This window comes from Mustela nigripes, chromosome 15, assembly GCF_022355385.1.
Source record: "Mustela nigripes isolate SB6536 chromosome 15, MUSNIG.SB6536, whole genome shotgun sequence".
NCBI classification, from domain to species: Eukaryota; Metazoa; Chordata; class Mammalia; order Carnivora; family Mustelidae; genus Mustela; species Mustela nigripes.
Window position 1 is genome coordinate 60,715,940 of NC_081571.1, and position 6,156 is coordinate 60,722,095.

Here is a 6,156-nt window from a genome sequence, read left to right on the forward strand (position 1 = left end):
TCGTTTTTTATAAACATATATTTTTATCCCCAGGGGTACAGGTCTGTGAGTCACCAGGTTTACACACTTCACAGCACTCACCAAAGCACATATCTTCCCCAATGTCCATAATCCCACCCCCTTCTCCCAACCCCCCTCCCCCCACCAACCCTCAGTTTGTTTTGTGAGATTAAGAGTCACTTATGGTGACACCTGATATCTTAACAACATAAGAGTCTTCAGCCTTTATACTCATTTAGACTCTCTTTAATTTCTCTCGGCAAAGGGGTTATGTCCTTTTTAGTGTACAGGTTTAGCACCTCTTTCATCATATTTATCACTAAATATTTCATATTATTTGTTGCTAATTGTTTCAAAATTCATTTTGGGGTTGTACCTTGGTACTATATAGAAAACATTTGATTCTTCTGTATTGATATTACTAATTTGCTGAATTAACTTAATACTTGTAGGTTTTGTTGGTTATATTTAATTTTTTTTGTTTATAAGTCCATTGTATTTCTTCATTGGCATTCAGGTAGTCTGTGAGCAATATTTATTTCTTTCTTCCTAATCAGTGTGACTTTTTTTTTAATTGAAGTGGGTACAATCTCTAGTACAAAATAAACTAAAACTGTAGAGAGGAGAAAATCTTGCTTTCCTCCTGATCTTAGAGGTCAGTAACTTCCATTAGTAAGTAGTCATTCATTATAGAGTTTTTTAAAGGTACAGTTTATTAGGATTAGAATATTCTTTTGTTATTTCTATATTGTTGATATTTTATAGCAAAAATAGATGTCGGATTTTGACAAGTGCTTTTTTCTGTGTCTCTTAAAATTATCATACAGTTTTTATGTTTAGTTTGATATGATAAATTACATTGATTTTTATTATTGATTACTAAATTGATTACTAAATCAACTTTTTACTCCCGGGATAAATCCTACTTGGTCACGACAACTTTCTTTTATATTGCTGGATTCAATTTACTAAAATAGTTTATATCACTTAAACTTATATTTATGTGGGATAACAGTAATTTGTTAGCTCCTAATCTGTTTCTATGATTAGTATTAGGGTAATTTAGGTCTCTTAAAATAAACTGAAAAATATTATTATTCTGCAAATTTCTGAAAATACTCTGCGTGGAATTGTATTACAATATTTTCCCTAAAGTTTGAAAGAATTCACCATCATTTTCATAAACACTTATCACCCTCTTCAGATTGTGGAATACATAGGGATATAATATCATTCATTTCTGGCACTGGTAATTTGTATATTCCTACTTTTTCCTTGGTATTTAGTTAAAAGTTTAACAATGTTATTGGTCTTCTCAAAGTTATAAGTTTTTGGTTTTTCTTTTTCTAAATTTCATTTTATTGATTTCTCTTCTGTTTTCATTATTTCTATTTTATTGTTTAAATTACATTTACAGTTTATTTTCTAGTTTCCTAAGGTATAAATGTTATTGATATGAACCCTTGTGTCTTTATGTGCATTTCTACTATGCATTTTGTGCTATAAATTTCTCCTGAGGTGTGTTTTAACAATAGCCAACAATAAATTTTGATATATTGTATTATTTTCATTTAGTTCAAAATATTTTTTAAATTGAACAATGCCTTTTTTAGAACTCTATTACTATCTTTTTCAAGTATTTATGGGAGATATCTCAAAGAGATGTATGTTGATTTTTAATTTAATTCCACAGGTCACAGAATATATTTTATAGAATATAAATAGAATTTTTAAATGTTATTAAGATTCATTCTGTGACCCAGGATATATTTATCATATTGGTAAATGTTTCATGTGCAACTGCAAAAAAAAAAAAAAAAAAAAAAAGAGTATTCTGTTGTATGTAGTGTTGAATAAATATCAAAATATCAATTAGGTAAATTTGGTTGATAGCATTGTTCAGATAATCTATATCTTTACTGATATCCTGTCCACTCTTTTTACCAATATTGGAAATAGGCTATAGCAATCTGTAGCCATACAGGTGAAACTGTCTATTTTTTATAGAATTCTTTTTAGTTTTTGCTCATGTGTTTGGAAGGTCTGTTAATGGATGCATAGACATTTAGGATTTTTAATTAGTTTTCAAAGATTTTATCTATGTATTTGAGAGAGAGAGAAAACATAAGTGGGGGTGGGGTGGAGCAGAGGGAGAGAGAGAAGCAGACTCTCCAATGAGCAGGAAGTCCAACTTGGGGCTCTATTCCAGGACCCTGAGATGATGACCTGATCAAAGGCAGACACTTAACTGACTGAGCCACCCAGGCATCCCAAACTTTAATTACTTTAGCTTACTTTTTCATTATGCAATGATTTCTTTTGCCCTGAAAACATTATTTGCTTTGAAATTTATTTTATCTGAGAATATAGGTACTCCAGCTTTCTTTTGATTAAAGTATGTTATAACTTTCCTGTGTTTTTACTTTTAATCCATTTCTTTATATCTTGAGTGTGTATGTTAAAGGTAACAGAGTTTTTTCTTGCTTTTTCATTCAGTATGATAATCTATTCCTGTTCCTGGAGATTTGGGGCCAATGACATCTAACACTGTTGTTGGTGTGGTAGGTTTAAGTCTATCATTTTGCTATTTTTTTCTAGTTGTTTTAAATATTCTTTGTTCCTTTTCTTTCTTCATTCCTTTTTTCTCTTTTTTCCTCCTCTTCTTTCTTGTTCTTTTTTTTCTTGCTGTATTTTGGATTGAGTATTTTTGTGATCATCTTCTACTGTTGGTTTGTTAGCTACAGTTATTTTTTTATTTCAATGGTACTTTATATTTTATAGTATACAGCTTTAAGTTATCACATCCTACATACAAATGTGCTATCAGAGGTATAGCATAAGAATATTTCAAAAATATTCCATTTCCCTTTTTCCATGTTTATGGTACTGCTTACTTACATTTTATGTACATATCTATATCAACTCCAGAGTATTATTTTTGTTTAAACAATAATCCATCAACAACACATCATTACCATTTATCTTGCTATTTTTTCTTCCTGGGGATCCATGTTTACACCTGGTATACTTTTCCTTCTGACCGAAGGATACTGTTAACATTTCTTGTAGAGTATACCTGACAGGGATTGATTTTTTCAACTTTTGTATTTCTGCACATGATCTTAGCCAAAAGGTCGAGAGGCGATCAACTTTTGTATTTCTGAAAATGTCATTTTTGCTTTCATTATTTTAAAAGCTATTACAGAGGTCTTAGAATTCTGTGTTGATATAATTTTCTCCTTTTATAATTTAAAGATGTTGCTCCACTATCAGCTCAGTTACAATGTTCCTGGCAAGAAATCTGCTTTCTCTTTTACCTTTGTTCCTCTGTATACAATAGGTCTTTCTCTGACTATTTTTAAGATTTTTTTTCCTTATCACTGGTTTTATGGAATTTGACTATGATGTACCTTGCTGCAATTTAGTTTGAATTTTGTTTGTGTCTGGGATTCACTGAACTTCTTGGATCTGTGGGTTCACAGTTTCCATCATATTTGGAAAAAATCACATTTCCTCAAATTATTTTTCTATCAATGTCTCCTCTCTTCTTCAAGGATTTTATTATACTTATGCTCTTTTCTATTTTATTGATTTTTACATCTTTAAAAAAAAACTTTTAGAAACTCTTCCATGTTATGTATTTAAGCAATGTTAATTTTTAGTTAACATTTTCTTCTGCAATAATTAATCGGCCATTTATTCTATCCATAGCAACTGTTCCTCAGATGTTGGCATTTGCATCTTCAGAGTAAAGTTTTTCATACCCTCAATACATCTACTTAAGTTTTTGCATATGTGAAATATGGTTAATTTTTAGTAACTTTCATTGTCTTCACCTAATTCTAACATCTGTAAAAGTTCTGAGTCAGTCTTGATTGATATTTTTTCTTTTTCTTTTTCTTTTTTTTTTTTATTACAGATAATATTTTCTTCCCTCTCTATGTTTGGTAATTTTGGCTGAGGGCTATATTTATTTGTTCCATATAAAGATTCTTGAGCATTATTGTGTAACACAGTTAACTTGAAGTTTTTTTTGCTTTTATAAATTTTAAAAAGGTTTGCTTTTTAAAAATTTGTTAGGTAGATAAGAGCAGTTCTTATTGTCCGCTACAGAGGCAAGAAACTTAGTATTCCCCACAATGCTGTGAGAATTTAAAATAGTCTAGCCTGGCTATTGAAGATTGGTACTTTTATTGGTCCCATGTGAGCTCTGAGTATTGTTCCTAATAATCTACTGGGTGATTCTCCAATGTAACTGTCTTATACAAATGTTTGGGTCAATATTCTTCATAATACTAGTAAGGACCATTTCAGATTTCTGTGGTTCTTTATGTTGCTCTTTTATTTCCCATAATCTGGTTTGTGGACTGTAATGGCCTTGTTTTCTGCAGATTCTTAGTTTCATATCCTCCACTCAGAGAGATTACTGGCTCTACTTTTGTTCCCCTTATTTGTATTGCAGCTTGGAAACTTTGTCATTGGTAAATTGGGACAGTGGTACAGCTCTCTTTATTTCTATTCTCCTTTAGTGACTGATATCAATTATCCTGAAAACTATTATCCTGTGCATTTTGTTTTTTTTATTTTTTCAGTCAGGACAGTGAATCTTATGACTGTTAGCCCTGTTTGGCCAGATACACCCATGTGACTTCTATCACTGGAAAGTTAAAAAGTGTGGACTTTAGGGGTACTGACAGAAGCATTCACCAATAGACAAAATCTCTCTTTCTTGAAATTATCAAAACCAAAATAAAGGAATGCCTTAAGGCTCCTCACAAGGGATACATACCACTGAATTACAACTATATCAATCCCTGAGTCTGCCTCAGATTCAGGCAATAGACATCTGCACTGGCACCTTGCTTGAAGGATCCTGGGTCATAATGTTAACACTATACTTTCTGGTTTGTAAATTTTACATGCCTTATTTTTCAGAACCCAGTATACATATTCTTGGTAAGACATTATTATTCCTGCTTTACGATTTGAGTAATTAAGGTTTATGTTAATTTAATTTTCACTAGCTGACAGTAAATGTTAGACCTAGAACTAAAAGATTAAAATCCATATCATTCTTTTTTTCATGGTTATCTTTTTAAGTGAGAACATTTATGATCTACTCACCTAGCAATTTCAAATATACAATACAGTATTATTAACTATAATCAGTTTGCTGAACATTAGATTTTCAGAACTTATTTACCTTATGCCTAACTGAAAGTCTGCACTTTTGACCACTATCTCCCTAGCCCCCACCCCAGACTCTAGCAATTGTCATTCTGCTTTCCACTTCTGTGAAGCCATGCCATTCTTTCTTAAAGGGTAAATTTCATCTCATACTTTGCAGTATCACTCTGACAGCCTCATCTGGGGATATCCTTACAATTAAAAAAAAAAAAATACTTTACTGAACCCATACATGGAGAGCTGAGGACACAATAACTGACTAAACACTGACATTTTTTTTCAATTTTTTTATTTTTTATAAACATATATTTTTATCCCCAGGGGTACAGGTCTGTGAATCACCAGGTTTACACACTTCACAGCACTCACCAAAGCCCATACCCTCCCCAATGTCCATAATCCCACCCCCTTCTCCCAACCTCCCTCCCCCCAGCAACCCTCAGTTTGTTTTGTGAGATTAAGAGTCACTTATGGTTTGTCTCCCTCCCAATTCCATTTTGTTTCATTGATTCTTCTTCTGCCCACTTAGGCCCCCATGTTGCTTCACCACTTCCTCATATCAGGGAGATCATATGATAGTTGTCTTTCTCTGCTTGACTTATTTCACTAAGCATGATATGCTCTAGTTCCATCCATGTTGTCGCAAATGGCAAGATTTCATTTCTTTTGATGGCTGCATAGTATTCCATTGTGTATATATACTACATCTTCTTGATCCATCCATCTGTTAATGGACATCTAGCTTCTTTCCATAGTGTGGCTATTGTAGATATTGCTGCTATAAACATTCGGGTGCACGTGCCCCTTTGGACCACTACGTTTGTATCTTCAGGGTAAATACCCAGTACTGCAATTGCTGAGTCATAGGGCAGTTCTATTTTCAACATTTTGAGGAACCTCCATGCTGTTTTCCAGAGAGGTTGCACCAGCTTGCATTCCCACCAACAGTGTAGGAGGGTTCCCCTTTCA

The 6,156-nt window shown here is 32.6% G+C and overlaps 1 long non-coding RNA gene across 1 annotated transcript in view; it reads right to left on the minus strand.

Annotated features, from left to right (window-relative positions):
- The window catches only part of LOC132002545 (uncharacterized), a 310,971-nt gene that overhangs the window by 281,000 nt on the left and 23,815 nt on the right, over nucleotides 1-6,156 (minus strand). The window lies entirely within an intron of this gene.